This window comes from Papio anubis, chromosome 8 (assembly GCF_008728515.1).
Source record: "Papio anubis isolate 15944 chromosome 8, Panubis1.0, whole genome shotgun sequence".
NCBI classification, from domain to species: domain Eukaryota; kingdom Metazoa; phylum Chordata; class Mammalia; order Primates; family Cercopithecidae; genus Papio; species Papio anubis.
Window position 1 is genome coordinate 129,362,934 of NC_044983.1, and position 27,853 is coordinate 129,390,786.

Sequence of the window (27,853 nt, forward strand, 5' to 3'; positions counted from 1 at the left end):
TATTGCATATTACTTCCTCTTCCTCCCTCTTTCCATGAGACAATTATGTTGATTAATATTTTACCTCAGGACTGCTTATTAGAGAAAACAGATAGTGATAGTTATCATTAGCTGGAAGTTTACAGAATCTTTTTATGCCCCAACTAGAGCTCAGCGAGAGGAAGGCATAACATTTAAACATGGAAGAAGTAACATCTGGACATAATTTTGGAAGCAACAATTACAATGGGTAGCTGTTATATTGGGAAGGAGAATTTTTTTCAATTTTTGTATGCTAAAAAGATTTTGTAAGTAGTCTAGAAAAGTAAAGACTTGATTGTAAACAGTACACAAGACTCCTTTCTTCTGGCAATTGGAAATAATCTCCTTTGGCTACCACCGATATGGGCAAATCCTCATTTAGGTCTCTAAAATTGTTCTGTCTCCTGAGGATGCTTCAGGGTCAGCCTGTATCTTTATTTGGAACTTTTCTGCTACAACCATTGAGCGATGGTCTCCTCTGTTCTCAAGAGTCTTAGAGCTTCAAAGATAAATCCCTAAACCATTTGGTGGCCAATGTACCGATTTGAGGAAGACAAAATCAAGCGGGGAAGAGACAAGGTGAACCCAACATAGAGTTCTCAGTTTTTGGTCTCTGATATCCTCAGAACTTTATTGGTTCTTGTGGCTCCCAATACAATTATATAAACCAAACTAGTATCTTTCCAGTTAATTCTGTCTGTCATTAAGCTGGTTAAAAATGGGTTTCTTTCACTTCTATATGACGAAGTCCTGAAACATACTGTTATCTTTTCCATGGAGTCATTGAACATTCATGTAATGTAACTGAATTTCTTTAACAGTTATACAAATTTAACCCAAATTGGTAACTCATTGAACACTGTTAATTAAGAAGGAATCACTATAAAAGGCAGAATTTATATAAATCATTATTAACAGCCTTCCAATTTAAACATTTATTGTGCTCACAAACAGTATGACTCAATCAGGTGTTAAAGTGAACTAAATATGGCCTGAGAAGGACTCCATACTTCTATATTTGAATTCTTGCAGACGATCTGCAACCTTGCTTAATAGGTAGACAAGATCGAAAACCTAATTTAGGAGTATGCACCTGTAACAATAGCTGAGTGGCCATACCTCAGTCATTCATACACTGCTGAGGGTTCAGACTGTTCAAATAAGGCAAAAGCTGACCTGTAACCAATCTAGCTGTTCTATACCTCACTTCCAATTTATGTACCTCATTTCCTATGTCTTTTTATTTTTTTCTTTTTTTTTAGACGGAATTTTGCTCTTGTCGCCCAGGCTGGAGTGCAATGGCGCAGTCTCAGCTCACTGCAACCTCTGCCTCCCAGATTCAAGCAATTCTTCTGCCTTGGCCTCTCAAGTAGCTAGGATTACAGGCATGCGCCACCACACCCGGTTAATTTTGTATTTTTAGTAGAGACAGGGTTTCACCATGTTGGTCAGGGTGGTCTCGAACTCCTGACCTCAGGTGATCCACCCATCTCAGCCTCCCAAAGTGTTCAGATTACAGGCATGAGCCACTGTGCCCGGCCATTCTTTTGTCTATAAATCTTCTACCACCATGCTGCTGCATTGAAGTCTCTGTGAATTGGCTGTGACTCTAGGGGGCTGCCCAATTCGTGAATCATCCATTGCCCAATTAAACTCCTTTAAATTTAATTCGGCTGAAGTTTTCTTTTTATCACAGGTATTATAAATGTCCATTCAATAAATATTATATAGCTAAAAGGCAGCAAGGCAGAGTGGCTGAGATCCTGGCTTCATAGCAGGCAAGTCCCAGGCTGGACACCCATTATCATCTACTAATGGTGTGGCTTTGAACAGCTTAAATATCCCCAGCCTAGTTTTCTTAACCTTTAAGATTAGCATGATACTAGGAATGTTGTCAGGGTTAACTGAGTAATATAAGCAATACTCTCAATATTACTATTGTGCATAGTTCATGATCAATAAATAGTGTTCTCATTGATACTCTCAGCCATTGACTCAGATGTTACTGATAGTATGAGAGATTCCCAAGTGTATCAGTAGTCAGAGCCAGGAACATTTATTCCCACAATGCTCTCTGGTCATTATTCCAAACTATCTTGGTACTAATCAGTAATCAAGCCTATGCAACCACTCTGTGCAGTGCCCGGTCCTGAGTGCTACAAGGTACCTTGAAAGATCCAAGAAAAGGCCTGAAATGAAGCACAGAGAGAGAAAGAATTTAGAAACTCAAGTGCTCACCTCCCTACACCACCTCTCTTTCCATTTCATATGTAACCAGTGGAACACAATTATGAAAAACTCAATTAAGATAAGCTTGTCTTAAAAAAATAAACACACATTCAATTTATATCATTTCTTAGAATTAGTTTGGTAGGGGAAAAACTCTCATAATACTATTAAATTTCCCATTCAACTCTCAGTCAGAGAACAATGGCTGCTGGCAATAATTGCTTTTTAAATGACTTACTGCAACTCAGGGTAAACACTGCTGTAATTACAGTCTCGCAGAAGAAGTACCTTATGATGAGAATTTGGACAGACCCAAAATATCATTTTGTTCTTTCTGCCTCTTTCCATGAAACCTTTTCAGTCTTTCATTTCTGACAATAAGTCCATTTAGAGAAATTATCATTTTCCCTTGAAAAGCTAAGCAGGCAAGTGTTTAGGTAATAGAGCCACAGAATTGTCCTTCAAGTTGGCTTAGAGAGCTTATTCAACTGTAACTCTTGTCCCTGCCATGCTCTGGGTGTCTGCTTCATGGATTGCACTCTGCAAAACTGCTTTTTCTATTCCCCTGCACACACGGCAGGTAAATGACCTCTTAGTTCAGGCACAAAACAGACTCAAATCTCAGTTAGGCACCACACCCAACTACATGGTTTCTCAATGCAATGTCCCAATGCTAAATTTCAGAAAAAGAGAATCTAATTAGCCCAGCATGGGCCAGGGACCATCCCTGTTTACTAAGTTCTGGCCAGGGAGGAAAGCTCATGAAGCACAAACAATTCTCCCTCTTTGGAGGGCAGGGAACACAGTTGTATTAGAGGCTGTGAATTGAACAGATGCCCAAAAAGGTTCTACTGTTCACATAGTATCTCTACTGAACATATAGTCTCTCTAGTTTGCTGAAGAGGAACTTGAAACCCAGAAAATCAAAGCCCATCAAATTATCAAACTGGTGAGTATGCAGCTTTAAACTCAGATCTCTCTGACTATAAAGCTTGTAATTTCTATTAAATTAGTAGTTTCATAGTGGAGTGTGCAATACATTCCACTGGCTTTAAGAAGAAAATATCAATATGTATATTGCCAAATTCAGATCAAATTCAGAATAATATCATAATGGTGGTGCATACATCACTTTTATCTGTGGTATAAAAGTTAAAAAACAAAACTATTAAAAATAAGTGTAACTACAATAATTTGTTAAAGAATATACAATGTAAAAAGATGTAAATTGTGATTTTGTTGTCACAATTGACATCATTCTACACTGTATATGGGAGGGGAAATTAAAAGTATAGAGGTTTTATATGCAATTAAAGTTAAGTTGTTATGTTTTATGTAAGTCTATAACCACAAAGCAAAAATCTACAGTAGCTATATAGGAGGTGAAAAGAAAGAAATCAAAGCATATTGCTACAGAAAATCATCAAATCACAAAGGAAAATAACAAGAAAGGAACAAAAGAACAAAAGAGCTACAAAACAGCCAGAAAATAATTAACAAAATGGCAACAGTAAATCCTTACATTTTAATAATACCTTGAAGTATACCTTACCTATTATTTACCTTGAATATGAATAGATTGAAATCTCTAAACAGAAGACATAGAGTGTGGATGAATAAAAATTTAAAAAATTAAATTAAAGAAATAAAAAAAAGAGGACCCAGGTATATGCTGCCTATGAGATACTTACTTCAGCTAAAAGAGCACTCATAGACTGATAGTGAAAAGATATAAAAATATACCACACGCAAATGGAAACCAAGAGAGAGCTGATTATCTATACTGAGACAAAATATACTTTAAGTCAAAAACTGTAAAAAGAGATTTACATAATGATACAAAGGTCATTTCATCAGGAGGATATAATAATTATAAAAACATATGCACCTCACGTTGGAGCACCTAAATATATAAAGCAAGTATTAACAGGTCTGAAGAGATAAATAGATGGCAACACAATAATAGTAGAGAACCTGAATACCCTACTTTCAACAATGAATAGATCATCCAGACAGAAAATCAATAAGAAAACATTGAAATACACTTTAGTCCAAATGTACCTAAAATATGTATACAGAATGGTCTTTCCAACAGCAGTAGAAAACACATTCTTCTCAAGCACACACAGAACATTTTCTAGGAGAGATCATATATCAGGCCACAAAACTAGTCTTAACAAATTTAAGAAGATTAAAATGACATCAACTATTTTATCCAACCACAATTGAATCAACAACAAGAAGAAAACTGGAAATTTTACAAGTACAAGAAAATTAAACAACTTGCTCCTAAAACAGCAGTACGTCAAAGAAGAAATTGAAGACAAATGATAATGGAAACAACAATGTATCAAAACTTACAGAAGTAGTGAAAGCAGTTCTAAGAAAGAATTTTATAGTGATAAATGCCTACATTAAAGAAGAAAGATCTTGAATAAACAACCTGTGATGTTACATCACAACTAACGAGAATAAAAAGAACAAACTAAGCCCAGAGTTAGTAGTAGAAAAGAAATAACAAAGATTAGAGAAAAAATAAAGGAAATATATACTATAACAATTATGGAAAAAAATAACAAAACTGTGGGATTTTTGAAAAGATAAACAAAATTGACAAATCTTCAGCTAGACTAAGAAAAAAAGAGTAAAGAAAATTAAATAAAATATGAAATGAAAGAGGAGACCTTACAACTGACACCATAAAAATACAAAGAATCCCAAGAGAGATTACTATTAACAATTATATGCCAGCAAATTGGCTAATGTAGAAAAAATGGATAACTTCCAAGATACATGCAACATACCAAGATTGAATCATGAAGAAATAAAAAATCTGAACAAACCAATAATGACTAAGGAAATTGAATCAGTAATTAAATAAAAATCTTCCATTAAAGCAAAGTTCAGGACTTGATGACATAACTAGTGAATTCTAGCAAACATTTAAAGAAGAATCCACACAAATCCTCCTCAGGCTCTTCCCAAAAATGTAAGAGGAGAGAACATTCCCAACTTATGAGATCAGCATTACTCTGATACCAAAACCAGAGAAGAATACTATGAGACTAGAAAATTACAGATCAATTTCCTTGATGAATGTAGATGCAAAAAATACTACATTATATACTAGCAAACTGAATTCAGCAGCACATTAAATGGATCATAAAAAGTGGAGTTTATCACTTGGATGTAAGGATGGTTTAACACGTGCAAATAAATAAATGTAATACATCACATGAACAGAATGAAGTCATGATCATATCAATTGATGAAGAAAAGGCATTTGACAAATCTCAACATTCTCTTATGATTAAAACTCTCAACATAGTAAGTATAGAAGAAATGTATCTCACCCAAACAAATGCCATATTTGACACATCAACATTTGACACATCTTACTGGTGAAAATATGAAAACTTTTCCTCTAAGATTAGGGATTAGATAAGTATGCACATTCTCACTACTTCTATTCAAATAGTACTGGAGGTCATAGCTAGAGCAATTAGGCAAAAAGAAGAAATAAAAAGCATGTAAATCTGAAAGGGAAAAGTTAAATTGTCTCTGTTTGCGATTGACATTATCTTATATAGAGAAAACCCTGAAGACTCCATGAAAAATGATAACAAAAACAAATTCAGTAAAGTTTCAGAATACAAATTCAACATACGAAAATCAGTAGCATTTCTATACATTAACAACAAACTATCTGAAAAAGTTAGGAAAACAATCCAATTTGCAGTAAAACAAATAAAAAAGTATTTAGGAACAAATTTAACCAAGATGGTAAAAGATCTGTGTACTTAAAACTATAAAACATTGGTTGAACAAATTTAAGATAATTCAAATAAATGAAAATATTCAAAATACCATGTTCATGATAGGAAAAATCAAAATGGTCAAAATGTTTATACTACCCAAAGTGGTCTATAGATTCAATGCAATGCTTTTTAAAATTCCAATGGCATTTTTTCTTACAGAAAAAGAAAAAACAACCCTAAGATTTATATAGAAAACAAAAAACCCTGGAATAGGCAAAGTTGTTGTGAGAAAGAAGAACAAAGCTAGAGGCATCATACTCCCTAATTTCAAATTATATTACAAAGCTATGTTAAGCAAAACAGTATGGTGTTGGCATAAAGACAGACAGACCAAAGAAACAGGATAGAAAGCTGAGAAATAAATCTGTGCGTATATAGACCACTAACCTTTGACAAAGGCACCAAGAGTACACAATGGGGAAAGGATAGTTTTTTCAATAAATTATGTTAAAGAAATGGGATACCCACATACAAAAAAAAATTGTATCCCTGTTTTACTCCATTCACAATAATCAATTTAAAAGGAATTAAAGACTTAAACATAAAATTTAAAAGGGATTGAAGACTTAAACACAAGACTTAAGACTGTAAAATGCCTAAAGGAAACCTAGGTGAAAAGCTCCATAACATTTGTCTTAACAATAGTTTTTTGGATATAACATGAAAACACAGGCAACAAAAGTAAAAATAAATAAGTGGGGATGACCTCAAACTAAAAAAGTTTCTGCACAACAGTGAAAACAATGAACAAAATGAAAAGGCAACCTATTGAATGGGGAGAAAATATCTGCAAACTGTATCTCTAATAAGGGGTTAATATACAAAACATGGAAAAAATTCATAAAACTCAAGATCAGTAGACCATATAACATGTTTTAAAAATGGGCAAATGACCTGACAAGACATTTCTTTAAAGAAACATACAAAAGGCCATCAGGTATTAAATATATTATTAAAAATGGCCAATATCATTATCATCAGGGAAATGTAAATCAAAAGCACAATGAGCTATCACCTCATAACTGTTAGGGTGACTAGGTCAAAAAATAAAAAGATAGCAAGCATTGGCAAGAATGTGGATGTGCATGAAAATGAAAAGTGAATTAAATTCTACACATGTTTAATATGCAGATTGACTTTGAGGTCTTGACTTGGCTTGTATGTCAAATGGTAACATCTATTGTAGAGACAGGTGATAGTTTTTTAATATGGAGAGCTTAAAAATTGCATTTGCTTATTTGCTTACCTACTATTCCCTTATACATTGTTGGTAGGAATGTAAATTTGTACAGACATTGTGGAAAAACCGTATGGAAGTTCCTTAAACAGTTAAAAATAGAACTCCCAGATGATCCAGTAATCCCATTTCAGGATACATGTCCACAAGGAATTGAATCAGTATGTGGAAGAGATTTCTGCATTTCCATATTATTGAAGCATTATTCACAATAGCCAAGATATGGAAATAACATAAATGTCTACTGATAAAACAACGGTTAACAAAAATATGATGTGTGTATATATATATATATATGTACATACACACATAAACATGCACACATACACACACACACACATGCAATAGAATATTATTTGGTCTTTACAAAAATGAGGAGACCTTGCCAATTGTGACAACTTCAAACATGGATGAACCTAGAGGACACTATACTAAGTGAAATAAGCCAGATGCAGAAAGACAAATGCTGCATTACCTCACTTATATGTAGAATTTATAGAAGTTGAAATTATAGATGCAGAGAGTAGAATGGTGGCTGTGGATTGGAGGCTGGGGTACACGGGGACAGGTTGGCCAAAGGGAACAAACTTGCAATTATCATATGCATACATTTTGGAGACCTAATGTATAACATAGGTGACTAGAGTTAATAACAATGTCTTGTGTATACACTTGAAATTTACTAGGAGCGTAGAACTCAAGTATTCTCACCACACACACAGAGGATAACTATGTGAAGTGATGGATATTCCAATTAGCTTGATTGTGGTGATTATTTCACAGTGTATACATACATCAAAACATTGTGGTGTACAACTTGAATATACACAATTTTTATTCATCAATTATACTTCAATAAAAAGCTTAAAAATACTATTTTGGCTATTTGAGGTTAAATAAAATATATATTAACATTTTAAAAAATACAAAAGGTAGAAATATTTTTCTCTTTATTTTAGCATGAAAACAAAAAGTAAATTAAATTCTACACATGTTTAATATGCAGATTGACTTTGAGGTCTCGACTTGGTTTGTATGTTATGGTAACATATATTGTAGAGACAGGTGACAGCTTTTTAATATGGAGAACTTAAAAATTGCATTTGTTCATTTGCTTACCCATTATTCCAAGGTATTGTGTTGCATGTGCCCTTAATAAAAAGGATGCACAGATTACCTGTAGTTTTATTTATTTTACCACAATATGGAAAAATAGTCTCAAAAAATCCTGCAAAAAAAAATCCCACAGCTTGAATATAGTAATAACAATGCCAAAAGGGACTGATGAGAAATAGCACAGTTACTTGAAATATGGTTTTAAGAGCCACTGTTCTTAAAGATAAATTTTGCTTCAAGTGTGAGCCTTGAGATATTAGCTAACTAGAGTATAAAACCATTACAATTAGAAAGACATTTAACATCTAAGTATGCAGAACATTATTAATAACATGCTTCAGTGAAGAAAAAAGTTCTCTGTGCTAGGAAAAACAAAGTGAAATGACATAATTTTAAATACATCATCTATTTAATTTTTATATCATCCCCTTTCACTTGTATTTCTGGACATCATTATAGCATATCAGATTGAACTGTATGAAATGGCCATTTTCAAAGGCCAAAAGGTTGAGCATTAGCAATTTAATATTTTTCAACCCATAAATAATAGTTGCACATGATTTGAAGTAAATAAATATGCATCTCCTGGGAGACTTTCTTGAAGTTTTTTGATAGATGAAGTGTATAATCAACAGAATTTGTGGACCCCTGTTTTGTCTCATGTTAAACTAGAAGAAAGATTCACTGACACGACAGCATTGGATGGGGTCTCAAGGGATGAATATGCTCTCAAGAGTTGGAGAAGGTTTTAAAGAGAGAGTGAGGGCATGCATCCTGAGGCAGTGGGTAGAAACCAGTGAGAGATATCTGCGTTGAACAAGATAAGAGGATATGAAGGTACATGCTGACTTGGGGCAAAGGCACTAATTCTCTTTGGCAGAAAAGTAGAGAGTAAAGAGACATTTATTAAACAAAGCCTCTCCCCTTGCACCATGACCACTTCTCAAGTGGTCAGCAGGACAGGGGGCAGATGCTAATGGCATAATCTGACAGTCCACTTTGGGCCATCACACTGCTCATCCTCTATACCGTGTGTCAGCAAGACCCGCCCCCTCCGCAAAGGCTTACATACGCAAGTGGTTCACTTCTATGGTGAGCCTCTGCTTTCTCCGTAAACCCAAGAAGTTTTACACATTTATCTGGATAAGATAAAAAATACATTCCTCACTACTCTTCTGATATCTCTTTCCTCTGACCATCAATTTTCTGCCTTCCATCAAAATACAGTATGATGGGGATTTAGAAAGTCAGGTGTGAATCTGCCATTATTTCTGAGACCAGCTAGAAAATAAACTAAATTTTGTTCAATACTTTTTGAAGGAAAGCAAAGTGATATGAAAAAATTTGCCACAGTGGCAAGAACCATCACACACACACATACACACACAGAGTGTGACAGAGAGAGATAAACCACTTTTTTGGCTGTTTTTTTGATGTATTTCATTTTTATTGAAGCATACTAGATGTACCTATTTTCAGGATACATGTGGTAATTTAATGCATTCATAGAATTTGTAGAGATCAAATCAGTGTAAATGTGATATCCTTCACCTTAAATATTTGTCTTTTCTTTATGCTAAAAGCAAACTATTCTCTTCTAGCCATTTTGAAATATATAATAGATTATTGTAAACTATAGCAACCTTACAGATATATCAAACCGAGGGATAGCATTTTTTGTTGATGTAGAACTCATGTGTATAAGGTATTAGCTGAATGCATTGCAAAAGAATTGCTACCCTCTTTTTGGAATACAGAATGAGAGACTGAAAAAAAGCAGAAATTGTTGGATGTTCTATACATTGATGTTGCCCCCCGACACACACAACAATATACACACATGCATGTGCAAAACCTCGTGGTAATGTGGTCTTTCACATCTTTCCCTTAAAAACGGATAAAACGTATGTCAATCATGCCCATTAATTTTACCCACTTATATAATAAGAGGCAAAATGCTTCCTTAAAAACTTGACAATAACATAACTTACATTTAGTGAAAAGGAGAACCTTTTATCCTTCGTTTATTTTTTTTTTCCTTAATACTTTTCTATGTCTGGAGTACTTTATTGTTTCTAATTAGAAAGTGTAGTTAAATAATGGCTGTGCTTTTCTAAATTCTTCATGAAAAGCACTGATCAATTATTGAGTGATCTAGCCAGCTTCCTCTTGTTATCCATCCCTGAAGCAAGTCCAAATGCTTTGCCTATGTTATCCTAATCAGGTGCCACTAATCCCCCAGTGTCAACTAACAGCATGACTCACGGGAATTAACCAGCCTCTCGTAAGTTCCTCATAAAACCTAGCCCTTTGCCTTGATGGAGCAATGACCCTTGAGTGTCATAAGCATCCTGATTTCCTAAGAAGGCTTACGTAGCAGACATGGGCATTCCATCCATCATTTACAAAGCTCAGGTTAGGCAGCGCAACTCAGAAAAGACGCTACAATCACTGACATATTTACTATTTTCAAATTACTTTAATGGCATGGTCTCTCATTTAACCCACACAGTCTCTTCGTGATAGAATTATTGTTATTATTATTATAATTATTATTATTCCCATTTCAATTTTGTAAGTGGGGAAACTGAGAGACCAGAGAAGCCAGGTATCTTTGTGTGTGTGCCAAGAATCTTCAGTAACACCACACAGCAAGGAACTGGCAGGGCTGAAACTTTCAACTAACCTTAGAGTCCTTCTCCCTCTCAACATGTCTGAAACTACAGGAAGAATCTTTCTAAAAGCAGCCCCCCAAAATCACCATTTCTCAGAATGGTTATAAAAATATTTTGAAGTGGAGAAAAAGGACATAATCTAAACAACTGCCACAGTGACACAGCAGAACATATTTTCTACATCATGTATCAGTCAACTTTCAGTAGATTATGCTGCAAAACAAATTATCACACAAATTCTAGTAGTTTAAATCAACAGAGCTGTTGCTCCCATTCCCATCCATATGAGCAGATTGCAGCTCTTTTCATATCCTTTTCATTCCAGGATCCAGGCTGAAGGATCACCTTTTATCTGTGACATGTCAGGATATAGCCAAAATCAAACAGCAAGCATAGAACCATGGGGTGGCTCTTGAGATTCTGCTTGGACATTGCCTACATAACTCCTACTCCAATTCCATTAGCAAAAATAAGTCTTATGGAAATATCTGATGTCAGTACGGGGTGACGTCATCTCCCTTCAAAGGAAAGGCCTCCCAGACAGGCCCTGTGGATGTGGACCTATTAGAGAGCGACAGCACATATTTTAGACAACTCAAACAATGTTTTACATATACATACTAAGTAATAGCATGCAGGCTTTTGAAAATGAAACATTAAGTCTATAGTTAATGACCTGAAAAAATATTCATGACGAATATTGTTCTACAATAATCATCCATCTCTACCCACTAATATGTAAATTCCATGAGGGCAGAACTTTGGTCTGTTTTGCTCACAAATGTATCTTAACTACAGGCTGAAAAAAGGATAGATCATCATAAAAAGTTATTAAAGTATTGAATAAAGGAATTTTCCTCTGAGTACAATTTTATAGTCGTATCGATTTTGTGCAATATTTGAGTAATCTTTCGGTCTTGAGCGTTTTCTTATTTTTATTTTTGACCCATGAGATATTTAGAAATTATATTAAATGTTTAAATGTATAACTATTTTATTTATGACTTAATTATATTGAAATACTTAAAATGATGTGTTTGCTAAAGAGTTTTTAAATTTGGAGAGTATTTTCTTTATAGTCTAATGTACCATGAATATTCATAAATACTCCTGATATATTGAAGATAATGTATATTCTCTAATTTTTGGATGCAAGATATCTTTGTATGTTAGTCATTTTATAAACTGCACTGTTTAATAAAATTTTCTATAGTCTTACCTTTTTTCTCAATAAATTATTTATTAAGAAAGTGATATTAAAATATTACACTATTAATCAGGACTTATACATGTATTTTTGTAACTATCGATTTTGTTTTATATATTTTCAGGTTATATTATCAAGTTTATACAAGTTTAAAATTGTTATAATTGCCTGCTAAGTTGAACCTTTTATTGCTGTAAGAGAATATTTATAGTAATACTTCATTCGAAATCTATTTGTCAGATACCTCTATAGCAACAATAGCCTTACATTGTCTCTTGAGTGCCCTTTAGAGCTTTTGTCCACATCTTTCCTTTTGACTTCATGTGTCAACATCTTTTAGATCAGTTTCTGTTAAATAATGTATTGTTAGATTAGCTTGTCTATCCCATCTGGAAATATTTAACAACTGGTAAGTTGTGTCTATTATTGTAGTAGGCCAATCACATAGTAGGTCCTCAAAAAAAAGTTTGTTGAAGGAATAAATGAGTAAATAATTGTGGGGTTTTTGCTTACTGATATATTTGAGTTGTAAATTTTATATTAACTGTAATTATATATGTGTATGACTAACACAGGTATATAGGTATTTGGATTTATTTATACTACTTTGTTTTGATTTCCACTTGTTTTTCTGATTTTCCCTATTTCTTGCTTTTTTTATTAAAATAACATTTTATTACTTTTTATTCTACTACTCTAAAATGTATATACTGTATTTGTCTTTTTTTAGTCATTAATCGTTTTTTACCTAGTGAGTTAATAAAATATACACAATCTTATCTTTACAAATCTATCCCACAATACAAAAATCAGTTCATCCCTTCATACATAATTTTTAAATTTTGGTCGGGTGTTTTCATTTCACCTTGCTTTCTTCAAGCCAATATTAATTACTATTAGTGCTGTTTTGCAGAACCCATGTTGACATAGATTTGCTCACATCCTTATGGTTCCCCTCATCACCATTCACTGTGACTTCACAGGCCTTTTCCACGAGACCAGTTTTCTTCTTCAGGAGTACAAACTTTCACAGTTCTTTCAGTGATAGTTTGTGGGTGGTAACCTCTCTACGTTTTTGTTCATGTAAAATATTTTCATTTCACCTTCACTCTGAAATATAATATTGCTGGGTACGAAATGTTACAGTAGTAGTTTTCCCTTCCGCACTCTGAGGAAATTTGTTCTGACTCCTGACTTCCACAGAGAAAGCTGAGTTGAACGGCCATCCTTTTAAATAATCTGACATTTCTCTCAGGTTGACTTTAAGACTTTTATCTTTATTTTTGAAGTACAGCAGTTTAACTACAGAGCATCTAAATTTGGGTTTCTTTTCTATCAAGCTAGCTACCTAAATCTGATGATTTGTGAATTTTATCATGAATTCCTTTTGAAAAATATTTCCCACTATGTCCTCTAGTACCCCATTTTTTCTGAAACAAATTAGGCTAAAGTTTTCCATTCTACCCTTGTTTTTTTCTACTTCTTCTACTTTACATCTCTTCTCTCTGTTCTGAACTCTTGGTAATGTCTTTCTGTCAAATCCTTGCACCGATTCCTTAAGGAATTTTACTGTCCTTTACGTTGCCTCAAATACTTTTGAATTTCAATGATCACATTTTCTCTCTAGAGGTTCTATGTGTTCTCTTAAAAACATGCCTGAAATGCTATTGGTAGTATTTTATTCATTTCTCATGGTTCTCATTTTTTACATTCTTTAACACTTTAAACACACAATTTATATTATGGGCTGGGCACACCTGTAATTCTAGCAATTTGGGAGGCTGAGGTGGAAGGATCACTTGAGGCCAGGAGTTTGAGAGCAGCTTGGAGAAAATAACAAGACCCTGTCTCTACAAGTAAATAAAAAATTAAAAACTTAGCCAGGTATGGTGGTGTGTACCTGTAGTCCCAGCTACTCTAGAGGCTGAGGTGGGAGGATCACTTGAGCCTGGGAGATCAAGGCTGCAGTGAGCTGTGATTGTGCAACTGCACTCCAGCTTGGGCCACAGAGCAAGACCTTGTCTCAAAAATAAAATAAAATAATGTGTATTATGTATACAACAATGACAAATCTGTAGTTCTAGGGAGCGTAGCTCTGTTGTTGCTCCTGACTTAGTCATGATGATAGATATCTTCCTGTTTTGCAGTTTGGGATTGTGAACTCAGCTTCTGAGATCCTTTGCCACCAAGACTCCTCAGTGGTCTGGACGGCAGACCTCCACAGGGGTTGACATTTGTCTCTGCCAGGAACCCAAAGGTATTATGAACCCCAGATGACTTTACTTTATTTCTCAGCTTCTCTCCTCCAGACTACAAAAGTAGGGTGAGGATAGGATCAATTTAAATTCAAAACACAAGTGAATCGGGCCTTTGGGAGCCTTTCTCCACTCCCACAAAGAAACAATCTTTCTCATTTTTCTCTTTGCTGGCAACCAGAATCTTTTTCTCTGGAAGGTCTTGGAGGGTTGTGGCCTTGTTCAAGAGGCCTCAGTTCCAATTCCCAGAGCCTCACTTCTTTTCTCAGTCTCTTGCTCTGTCCTTAGGCAGGTATTGGGGCTTCACTTATACTTTCAGGCTTCTCATAGTAAACTAACCACTTAGGGCCTCCCTCTGCTGGTCCTAGCTAAGGGTATGTTACCAATTTTTCTTATTTATTTGTCTGCCTCTAGGAATAAAGGGCATATCGCCTTTTCCAGGGGTGATTAGCTTCAGTTTTGTTTACCCTCATTTGAGAGCCAGCCTATGTTCCGTTCTTCACGCAGCTTTAAAAGGAATCGTGCACTTTGGATGTTAAAATAATAAATAAGTAATAATACCTATTGGGCTCAGTGTTCTTCTCTTTTTCTCTGTTTTTGAAATCTATACTTTATATTCTATAAAACAAGAGGGGAAGACAGGTGACTGACACCTATCACCTCTGCCTGTTTCATCTGCTAACAGCTCTGAGGAATATGCAACACTTTTTAAATCTCACTTTTCTTTTCTTTCTTCCTTTCCATCATTATCTGAAAGTGATCAAGAACTTTGTAGAGACCCATGCACTGATTAGATAAATCAGATTGTCCCTAGAAGGCAGAAGCAGCCTTCTGTCACTCAAGTGCTTGTGTATGCCATGAAGCACCTGTGTCCTTTCTTGCCCAGGTAATACAATTATAGACATACAATGGTTCCAGAGGGAGCAGCATGTCTAATGAAGAGATAGACAATTTAGTTTTCCTTTTCTTGTATTTACTGGTCAGCTCTTATGTGACAGGAAATGTGCTATATGCTATGGCTACAATCATAAATGAGACATTTCTTTCCCTCAAAGAGGTCATTGTCTGGTAGAGGAGGAAGGCACATAAACACAAGTCATACAAAGTAAGCTTTGTGAGAAGGAAGGTTTTTCTGAGATCTGCAGAAGAGTTTCTGGAGGAGACAAAACCTGAAATAAACCTTCAAAAATAACTGAGAGTCAGTCCATTCCTTTACTTTATATGTATTTATTAATTATTGATTATGTGCTGAATATTAGGATAGGTCCTTGACATACATCTGTTAATGACAGTCATAGTTCCCATCATTATGGGCTGGCATGCTTTGCCCATAATGATGTGCTGTGCTTAGCAGAAGTAGCACAGTTAAGTGTGTCTGAAGAGCTTTCACTTCCAAATAATGTGTCTTTTGATTGGTCATTCTTTCTTGGGCCTCTGCTTCCTTTCAAAATGTCATATCCTCCTTTTTCTAAACTTAGTCGACTTTGGATTGGTGTGGTGAAGCCACCTCTGTTGCAAGGCAGGCACCCATCAGTCACTGTACTAAGAGCTCAGCATTGCTCTCTCCACATCTTTGCCTCATGTAGACAGTAATTGCAAACATTCCCATTGACTTTACTGGAATCTTCTACTTATTATCTCTTATAGAAGTATAGATACTATAGGTGGAGACAGGAAACTGAGGCTCAGAAATGACATATCTGACGTAACCATAGGTGCTCATAGATGGGGTTTGTTATAATTGTTTGGGGGGTTCACATAACAGAGACAGCTACTGTGTTCTCTGCCAAATGAACTGTAAGTAACCCTGGTGAGAGTAGACTTATGCTATAGATATGAATGAGTGAATACAAAGCTAAAAGGTTACATTTCTCTTTTTGTTAAATTCTATGGTTTGGTTGGATTTAGTTCGCTCTCTAAAATTGCTCAGATTATAAACTTAAATGTAGAGTCGGGCACAGTGGCTCACACCTGTAATCCGAGCACTTTGGGAGGCCAAGGTGGGCAGGTTGCTTAAGGTCAGGAGTTCAAGACCAGCCTGGCCAATATGGTGAAACCCCATCTCTACTAAAAATACAGAATAATTAGCTGGGCATGATGGTATGCACCTATAGTCCCAGATACCTGGGAGGCTGAGGTAGGAGAGTTCCTTGAACCCGGGAGTTGGAGGTTGCAGTGAGCTGAGATCATGCCATTACACTCCACCTTGGGCAACAGAGTGAGACTCTGTCTAAAAATCACTCACACACACACACACACACACACACACACACACACACACACAAACTAAACATAAAACTAAAAAACTTTTGAAGAACCGTAGAAGAAAATCTTCAGTGTCTATGATTTGGCAACAAGTTTTTAGACTTGATACTAAAAGCATAATTCGTGAAAGTACTTACTGACAAGTCAAATACCATCATAATTAAATACTTTTTGTCTGTAAAAGAACTCTGTTAAGAGAATGAAAAGGCAAGCTACAGACTGGGAGAAAATATTTGCAAATTTGTAAACCATTTATCCAACAAAGAACTAGAATATAGAATATATAAAGAGCTCTTACAACTCAACAGTAAAAAATAATTCAATTAAATTTAATTAGAAAATGGACAAATGATATGAACAGACACGTCACAGAAGAGGTATAGAGATGGCAAGCTCATGAAACTAGCAGAATGGCTGAATTAAGAGAATTGTGATAACACCAAATGTGGAGCAACTAAGGCACTCAAATATCGCTGTAGGAATGGTAAATAGTAGAGCCACTATAAAAAACACTATAGAAAAACAGTTTGGCAGCTTCTTTGAACACTATACATAGGCTTACCTACAACCTAGCAATTGCATTCCTGAATATATTTATCCTGAAGAAATGAAGACTTGTGCTGACAAAAAACAAAACAAAACAAAAAACAAACAAACAAGAAAAAACTATTGTTTTATCAATTTGTTCATAGAAGCCCAAAACTGGAAATAACTCAGATGCCCTTCTATGAGGGAAGGGTTGAACAAACTCTGATTTATTCATACCATGTAATGGCACTCAGCAGTTCAAAGAAATGAACTATTGATATCTATAACAACCTTGATGAATGTTCAGATAATTACACCGAGTAAAAGGTTCCATACTGTATGATTACATGGTGGTGGACACACGACTTTACACTGGTGATAAAAAATTACTTAGAACTGGCTGGGTGCAGTGGCTCATGCCTGTCATCCTAGCACTTTGGGAAGCTAAGGTGGGAGGATTGCTTAAGACCAGAAGTTCGAGACCAGCCTGGGTAACATGGTGAGATCCCATCTCTACAAAAAACAAAAACAAATAAAAACTTTTTTAAAACATTAGCCGGGCATGGTCACATGCAACTGTGATTCCAGCTACTTGGGAGGCTGAAGCAGGAGGATCACTTGAACTCAGGAAGTTGAAGCTGCAGTGAACCATGATTGCACCACTACACTCCAGGCTGGGAGACAGAGCAAGACCCTGTCTCAAAAAAATAAAACAAAATTACATAGCACTAAACTCACATATACAAGTAAAAATAAAACTGGGGAAATAAGAATAAGATCAGTGATCTGTATCAGTGTCAATATTCTAGTTGTGATATTACGTTACAGTTTTGCAAGATGTTATCATCATTAAGGACAAGGGGGTAAAGGATACATAGGAATCTCTTTGCATGTGAATCTACAATTACGTACAAAACATTTGACTTAAGTTTAGTTTTAAAAATATTTGAGGAAAAGTAGCAGGACTGTTCTAGCTTAAGTTGGTGCATATCTTGAGTTGACATTTTGAGCCCATCTATGAGGCTGTCATCCTCCGCCTGTCAGCCCATCTGCCTCTCACTGCTCCTGGGAAACACTGGGCCCATGTAAATGTTTAGCCTGAGGCATAGATGCAAGCCCTGAAGCTGAATCTACTGCAGGCTTCTTTCCCTACAGTCAGCATCCTGGACAACTGCCTCTCTCTCATGGATGAATCCAGTCTTGGTGCCATGGGGCTTTGGGGTTGCAGGGCACGCTCATACACTACACATGTGGACGCTTCTTTCAGACTAGTGGACAAGATGCTAGAAGCAGGTTTCCTGTTCAAAAACGGTAACCATGTGCCCTGTTCACCCAGGGTTGTCAATTGTGAAGCCCAAGGTAGACGCCCGCATTTCTCCCCTGGGATTTGTCTCTCCTGCTCTCTCTATGGTTAGTGTTATTTTTAATGAGCAGCCTGGGTTTAGAGCTAGCTGTTTGAGGATCCAGTTCCCAAGAAATGCAGCAGTATTAGTGTATCTAGGCTTTGAGTAGAAAGACCTGCAGGAGGAGCTTGAACAAGTTAGTTAACCATGCAGAGCCTCCATCTCCCATCTATGAGGCATGATGACACTAGTTTCAACAGGTTGTGGTGGGGATTAAATTAGATAATGACTTGTCCATTTATTAGTCAGCTCAGGCTGCCATCACAAAACGCTACAGTCTAGGTGGCTTAAACAACAGAAATTTATTTCTACAGTTCTGGAGGCTGGAAATTCCAAGATCAAGGCTGTGCTGCTTTGGTTTCTGATGAGGGCTCCCTTCCTGGCCTACACACTGAGCGAATTTCCTCTTCTTATGAAGCCATTAATCTTACTAGATTAGGAACCTACCCTTATGACCTCATTTCACCTTAATTACCTCCTAAAAGCCATATCTCCAAATACAGTTACCTTGGACATTATGGCATCAACATATGAATGTGGAGAGAGGGAGACAATTCAGTCCATAGCAGTCCACTTAGAATAATTATCTGACACATAGTAAATGTCTATAATACAGAATTATTAAAATTACGTTACTTATTTTTGTTAATACTCTAATTGTAAATGATAGACATAAGGTGAATTATTCTAGCTTAAGCAAAAAGAAAACTTTTATATCAAGAAATGCAATGTTGTCTTTCAAGTCAAGATTGAGAATGAGACTTGGTTTCAGGAAGTTTCTGGAAATTTAAAAATGAAAATGTATCAAGAGCCTAGAGTGAAGTCTCCCTCCACCTCTCACTGTCTCCTCACAGCTTCTGTGGACTGGTTTTTCCTACCCTTCCGGGCTTGTACAGAGGTAACAGTTGCCACTCCACACCTCCCATGATACCATCTCCTCTGTGCAGAAGACCATTTCACACTTACTCACTTGCAGACCCAATTCAGAATCGCCAAGAAAGGAAGTGGGTTACTGCACCTGGGTCAGAAGTCCATGCCAGGTCTAACCGCCGATGGTTAAAGAGGATAGCCTCCAGGGGCCCAGGCACCCACTCTTACAGGAGGGAAGCAATTTGAGAGAAAGTGGGTAATTGTTATGCTAGATAATAACCCCATACAGTGTCTGGTATGTTTTTCATACAGATGCCAACCCTGTTTCACAGGGTACCTTTTTGAGTTGTAAATGTGAAATCCCGATTCTAGTGAAAAGTTGTATTATCTTGACCTGACCCCATCCATTTGGGGATCACCATTTTCCTTTCAAAGCTGATCACAGGGGTCGTTGGGTACATATCCTCCTTCCCTACCTCCTCTGCCATCCTCCTGTTCCTTTTTTTTTTTTTTTTTTTGAGATGGAGTCTCACTCTCATCGCCACGGCTGGAGTGCAGTGGCGCGATCTCGACTCACTGCAATTTCCACCTCCCGGGTTCAAGCTATTCTCCTGCCTCCCCCTCCTGAGTAGCTGGGATTACAGCACCCTCCACCATGCCCAGCTAATTTTTGCACTTTTAGTAGAGACGGGGTTTCACCATATTGGCCAAGGCTGGTCTCGAACTCCTGACCTCAGGTGATCCGCCTGCCTCAGCCTCCCAAAGTTCTGGGATTACAGGCACAAAGTGCTGGGATTACAGGTGCTGCCACACCCTGCCCCTCCTGTTCCTCTTGCTGTGTGGCTATCTGGATGGGATTTGTTCCCCAGGCTTTTAAAACCCCACAAGTTCCTGCAGGTGAAATTGTTCCAGAATGTGCTGGGAAGGCATGTCCAGCCAGTTCTACACCAGTGTGGGACGAGGTCCTAGTGGATCCAAAACTGTCACTTGGGCTTGATTTCCAGCGGGTCTCATTGTCACCTCACAGAATTCCCAACTGAAGGGGTCTGGCCTCTTAGGCAACAAAGGCAGTAATCCCCTTTCCCCACCCCTGTGGTTTATTTTATGACTCAGTTTCCTTCATATCAGTGCTATCTTTAGCTTATATTGATCTAGAGGTTCAGAGTGGCAAGGATGATATCCTATTCTCTCTTCATTGCCTCCTGTATTGAGGTGCAAAGGATCACACTTAGCCAAAGACAATCTGTATCAACACAAAGTAAAATCCTAATGGAGCATGCTGGCTGCATCTCTCCTTTTTGCCATCATTGAAAACGGCTGACTGGCCATATGCAGGTGCATAGATCTTCATTAGGCCCTGCAGGATGAGAGGAAGGAGACATTCTGCTTGGGGAAGAATCAGCAGTGTCATAAATCTCCACAGAACAATTAGGAGCCCAAGAACCAGCGGGCTTGGGGAGGAGTCACATTATATCATTTTTCTATTTTATTTTCTGCTCAACCATCTTCCTTACAGCATCTTTGAGATGTTCAGTAATTGTTGACTACCTGGAACAGTTACACCCCTCAATTCTGTTTAATTGAATAGTGAAAACATTTATAATAAAAGTTCTTCTAAACTTACTCTATTTAGCTGACTTCTCTGATTAACCAATACAGCCCAATGACCCTGTAAAACATTCTAGGATAAAGCTCTCAGTGGGTGAGTTCGCCTCAGCCAGTGGGATGCTTTACAACTCTCCACAGATCTGCCTCATGCTAAGATTCCCTGTAGCTCTCTGAAAAATGTTTCATAAGCCAAAGATACATTAGGGAAGAAGGAGATAATATTGTTTCTATGAAAACTACAATGAAAATCTTCGCACCTTTCAAAGACTTTGAAAAAAAAGATAGATTGCCTTAAAAATCACCAGACAATTACGTGTGGACTTTATACCTGGAAAAAGAAGCTGGAGGCAAGGTCATAAAAATCTAGAAGATACCTGCATTGAGAATGCAGGTCAAATGTCTTTTTTTGTTGTTTTTTTTTCTGAGACAGAGTCTCGCTCTGTCGCCTAGGCTGGAGTGCAATGGCGCCATCTCTGCTCACCGCAGCCTCGCTTCCTAGGCTCAAGCAATTCTCCTGCCTCACCTTCCCATGTGGCTGGGATTACAGGCGCCTACCACCATGCCCAGCTAATTTTTGTATTTTTAGTAGAGATGGGGCTTCACCATGTTGGCCAGGCTGGTTTTGAACTCCTGACCTCAGATGATGTGCCTGCCTCAGCCTCCCAAAGTGCTGGGATTACAGGCATGAGCTACTGTGCCTGGCCGGTCAAATGTCTTAAACTCTCTCCATTCTAAAGAAAGAAAAATTTGGAAAGGGTAGAGACATTTTACAGAGGTAGTTTACACTAGATAAGGCAGAACTCTTGAAAATAAACCATTCTCAAAGAAGCACCCTTGGTCTACCTCAGAGTTCATAAATACATGTATGATTACATTTATATTTATGTAATTTAAAATAAAATTCTCAAGCTATATATGTAATTTAAAGAAATATTCCGTATTTTCTATTTTTCCTTTACCTAATGCACCTCTGGTTTCAATCACTTGTATCAGAGAGCTCTGGGCCATTTCCTTTATTTGTAGCATAAATCTGAGAGACTTCATGAAACAGCAGTTAAGAGGAGGAGATTTAGGATGTGAACAGGGCATGTTATTTGAATCCTCTAACTCTCAGTTGCTTCATCTCTAAAGTGGGTATAACACGTGCCTCATAAAAGTGGTTGAGGGTTAGAAAAAATAATTTCTGTAAAGTGCTTAGCACATTACCTAGCACACATTAAGCATTTAGTAAGTACCAGTAACAATAAAAATGATATTGATGAATTAATAAACAGTTACTAACTTCCTGGTACTGTTCCAGATGCTGAAGTCACAAAGTCACGAGATGAATGAGCACGTCCCCACCCCACAAAACTTGCAGTCCAGCAGGAAGAGAAGTGACAGATCGTCTCAGTAGACGTATTCATTCAATACTATTTGTTGAGCTTCTAACCTGCATCAATAAATTACTGAAAAATTGCTGTGATGATAAAAACATGTCCCTGCTATCATAAAGGCTAAAATCTATTGGAGAAAAATAGTTACTAAATAAAATTCATACAGTGTACAATTGAGGAAATTTACTGTCCACTGGGGGAGTGCGTGTACCAGGACGGGGTTCCCTTAGGAGTACATCTGGAGCTGAGAATTGGAGTTTGCCGGAGTGTTCACTGAATGAGGGGTGGGGGGAGAGACAGCATTCATACTGAATGAGAGACCCACTGGCAGGAGGACACAGGGTGAGCGTTTTGACAGAGATCCTGTGGGTGACATGGGGAAGGGAAGGAATAAATTTCTCTGTGTTTGGGAAAGTGGCATGACTCAGGAAGGTTTCACAGAGGATTATCACCTCTGTGAAGGTCCCTTGGATGGGACCATACAAGACTGACTACAAGGGAAACGTGAATATATTTCTCTGTGAGTAGAGAAGTAAACCAAATTATTTGGCTGGATTATGAAGAACAATATGTTTTCTCAACAGGCAAGGTAAGAAGAGCTGTCCAAGAAAGGTAAGCTGTGTCTACAAATGTTGGAGTCCAGGTTGTTGAGACAAATGGGGAGGGATAGCTAGGACCTGGCCAGCAAAGCCCAGGGCACCCAATAGAGAAGAGGAAATTAACCGGAAAGGTAATGCCATAATCTGGGGAACAGGAAATGAGGTCCTGGCCTGGGACGTGTCCAGAGAAGAAAAGGCAGGGCCATTACGCTTCCTCTGGGTTACAAAGGGATGCAGCAATGGACGAGGTCATTGGCCTGCAACAGCCTGGCCCTTGGATAGGACCATACAAGGCTGACTACAAGGGAAACGCGAACACATTTCCCAGTGAGTAGAGAAGTAAACCAAATTATTTCTATGAAGAGGAATTGCTAGAAGCTTCATGGAACGAGTGGGATGTAAGATGCATCTTCAAGAATGAGTGACATTTTGGCATGGCATTTGAGAGATGACAATCCAGAGGCTATGAGAAACAGCCCCAGATGGGAAAGCACCAAGGAGTGAAGCAGCTTATGAGTAAAAAGTATTTCTTAGCTTTGCAGTTTCTAAATTTATCTATGTTCTGCCGCTTTAATCTCTAACAATATGATTTTGAACTAATATAAAATTAATACTTACATTAGCTAAAGTAGATAATGACTTAATAACTTCCACATCCCAGGCAATAAACTTTTGAAAATGCTTCTAGCCCACCGAATAAAAATCTGACAAAATTAGTGAAAGAGAAATTCAAGGACTGTTTTTCTTTTAATTTATATCTCAAAGTGACGGTGTACCTGGGAAAATGTACAGATTCTAGTTCTGCATTACTTCAGATCAGAGATTTGTAGTAGAGAGATGTGTCTCCCCAGGGGACATTTGGCAATATCTGGAGACATTTCGGGTTGTCACAACTGGTAGGGGGTGCTACAGGCATTAAGTGGGCATAGGCTGGGGATATAGCTGCATAGAACAGCTTCCACAACAGAATTTTTCAGCCAAAGAATTATCAATAGTGCCAAGGTTAATGCACCTTGTTTTACACCATGAAATAATCTTTAAAACTGACCTTCTCAAATCCTTAATTTTGCAGATGTTATGTGTAACGTCAAAGATACGAAATAATTTGTGCACAGCTGGTAAATTAACAGTATATGGCCTAGGACTCAGGCTTTATTGACCAGTGTTTTTCTTTCCTGATGCACTAGACATCCTGTATGTTTTATATCAAATGGCCAGCATATTTTAATGCTGTCAGCTCTTAATTCTAACACAGAGAGGAGTTACTATATAGATGCCAATTGCACAGGGAGGAATATAGTTTTGAGCTCTGGCTTCTGATGATCCAGGAAGGGAAGGGGAGCAGGTGCTGCCCCATCTGTGGGGTCCACAGCACCATCACTGGAGCCCCAGATGGGGCTGACCAGGAGCATCAGTGTATGAAGACCAGTCCATGATGCTGACACTCTTTAATTATGAAAGGATGAATAATCTACTTCTGCTTTCTTTTAGGAGACAAGGGACTTGCCCAAAGCACGAACACTTCATAAACAATTTAACAAATGTAAACTGTGAAAGAGAAAGACAAATTGCGTGAATATGAAAACTAGGGTCTCTGATGAGCCCATAGCCTCCAAACTCCTCCCTTCACTGCAGAATGTAAGAATCCTTCTGTGCCTGCAGGAGAGTGGGCTGTGGTGGGAGGGGGCTGGACCTGGGGGTCAGAGTCTGTGAAGGGCCCTAGCCTCTGGCCTGAGTAATGCCACTTACTGACCATGTCAATTTGGGGAAGACATTTTCGTTCTCAGGGCCTTGATCTCCCCACCTAAGAAATGATGAAACCTGAGTCAGAGCTTCGGTGTTTGAGTTTATCTTTGAGATCAGGTTTAATATGCCTCATTTTCTAGGTGAGGAAATTGAAGTTTGGAAAAGTCAAATTATCTCTTCCAGTTCACAAAATCAGCAAGAGAACAAAGCGGGGCAATTGATTAGATTTTATGCAATATCAATGTTTGGGAGAAAAGGCTTGAGGCTTTGGGAGCATTAGGGGCTGCAATGGCTTTGGTCCCATTATCAGTAGCATTCATTTGCCCAGCCTCTCTGAAATTCACTAAAGGGACCCTATGTATCCCTCTTCTGGCTTCCTCATGCCTGGACCCCCAGATGGGCATCTTTTTTAAACCTATGAGGCCTCAGGATGGTGGCTCCTTCTCAGCTTCTCCTTGAAGACTAGATGGGAGCTCATTCCAGACACAATCATAGAAACAATCACTCCAGCTAGGAAAAGCCAGATGGACACCAAGAAAAGGCTAATGTTTCACCATGGCTGAACCACCTCACCTCACAGTGTGTCTTGTTTAGGCAAACAAGATTTTCAAACAAAGAATCAGGAGCAGGTAAAAGCCAGAAAGAATCAGATGAGAGATATACTCATTAGCAAACTTCCACACTGTCCAATTAACCAATCCTTCTGAGGCTTATCTGATGCTAAGTGCTCTTAGATAATAGATTGGTAAAAAGAAAAGTCACTTGTGCCCTGGAATTGGTTTTTGTGCTCCCAAGATGAGACAAGACTAATAAAAATGGTCTGCACCTCCAGAATCAGCAAATATTAGAAAGATCAAATAAAATCTCTAAAGTCATTGAAATGCCCTGCTTCTGTGGTAAATTAGGGCTGAATCCTTTGAAATCCTTAAGCCTGAGGCTGGCAGGCTGTTCAATCACATTATGTGCTGCTTTGGAAATATCCCTACAGTTTGGTAGGCAAGAGGCCATCCACAGTGAGGTCTGTTGGGAGAAAACACAGCAAAAATGTGTTGTCAGGATGGTTTTAATTGGTGATCTGAGATACAAAGTCTCACTGGGTAAGGTGAATTTGAGCTTTAAGCTTTATCTCCTGTTCACGTTTTGCTCTTTCCAATTTGATGTACAATATGAACAATTGGAATCATTTCCTGGGAGTAACTGGCAAACACTTGGCCTCAGAGAAGCAGCATGACCCTTCGTTGCCTGTGCAGTGAGAGGGGTGGCCTGCATGACCTTGGAACTCCCACTTAGCTTCCAGTGTTTTATAATTAATCAGAGGAATATATAAATTCTGATTTAGTCAATACTGATTTAGGAACTATAAAACTGCATCACTTTAAAAGACTGTAGAGGCATGTCTTCTTCAAAAGTCTGAACCACATTTAGTTTTTCTTGATTAAAAAATATCTGGCTTAATTTCGGTGATGTTCTTTCAAAGAAAGCATGAAAAAATATAATTGTCTCATTCATTTTTTTTCAGTTACTATATTCAACAAATGATCTACAGAGCATCTGAAAAGCAGCACAGTTCTGCCACAATGGGGCTCAAGTTTAAGTGACTGCAAAAGTCCAGGATTCTTAAAGCTTAAATATTAACACACAGTTCCAGACTTGTAATGCCCCAGAGGCACAAGATAAACATACTCTCAAATCTTCTCTGGCAGGGGACACTCTCAATCCACTTTATTCAGGATTCACAAAGGTGAAATCAGAGTGAATGAGCTCAAAATTAAAAATTAAAGTGCAAAGAAAAATATAAGCCATTGACAGTGAGAGGAGCAGAAATACAAAGCAAACAAGCAAGCAAGATATTTAAACGTCTTAGGCCATAAGATAATATCACTATTAGAGATTTAAAAATAAATATATTTTTAACATTTTAAAGTATGAATGAAACTAAAAAGTGAGATACAATCAAGAACTTATCATGAAAGGAACCAAATAGGACTCCCAGAAGTGAAAAGAACCAAATAGGACTCCCAGAAGTGAAAAATGTAGTTATTGCAATTAAAGTCACAATGGACAAACTAGACAGCCTAAACGTATACAAATGAAGACATAATTGGGAAACTGGAAGGTAGAACTGCATACATTTACCCAGAATGCGACATAGAAAATTAACTTGGGGAAAATGGAGACTGAAATGAGCAATCCATTATTTTAAAAACTCAAAAAAAAAAAAAAAAAAAACCCAAAAAACAAACAAACAAAAAAACAGCTGCTGGCAAGATTATGGAGAAAAGAAAACACTTATACACTGCTGGTGGGAATGTAAACTAGTTTAGCCACTGTGGAAAGCAGTGTAAAGATTTCTTTAAAAAGTTAGAACTCTCATTTGACCCAGCAATCCTACTACTGGAAATATATCCAAAGGAAAATAAATTGTTCTACCAAAAAGACACATGTAGTTGTATGTTCACTGCGGCACTATTTACAATAGCAAATATGTCAGAATCATAAAAGATGTTCATCAATGCTGGATAAAGAAAATGTCTTTTGCAGCAACATGGATGCAGCTGGAGGCCATTAGCCTAAGTGAACTAATGCAGAACAGAAAACCAAATACTGCATATTCTCACTTATATATGGGAGCTAAATATTAAATGCACATGGACACAAAGATGGGAAAAACAGACATTGAGGACTGCTTGAGGGGAGGGTGGAGGAGGTGTGCATTGGAAGGTTACCTATCCAGTTCTATGCTCATTATCTGGGTGATGAGAACATTCATATGCCAAGCCTCAGCAGCACAAAATTTACTCATGTAACAAACCTGCATATGTATCCCCAGCACCTAAAAGTAGAAGAAAAAAAAAAAAAAAAAAGACCCACGTATATGCTGCCTACAAGAGACTCACTTC

General features: G+C 37.4%; 1 long non-coding RNA gene across 1 annotated transcript in view; it reads left to right on the forward strand.

Annotated features, from left to right (window-relative positions):
- The window catches only part of LOC108587381, a 61,954-nt gene extending 34,806 nt beyond the window's left edge, over window positions 1-27,148 (forward strand). The window contains exons 5-6 of the long non-coding RNA XR_004185950.1: window positions 22,533-24,845; window positions 26,473-27,148. This is a non-coding gene — a long non-coding RNA (uncharacterized LOC108587381). The remainder of the gene's footprint in view (window positions 1-22,532; window positions 24,846-26,472) is intronic.
- Window positions 27,149-27,853: the final 705 nt, after the last annotated feature.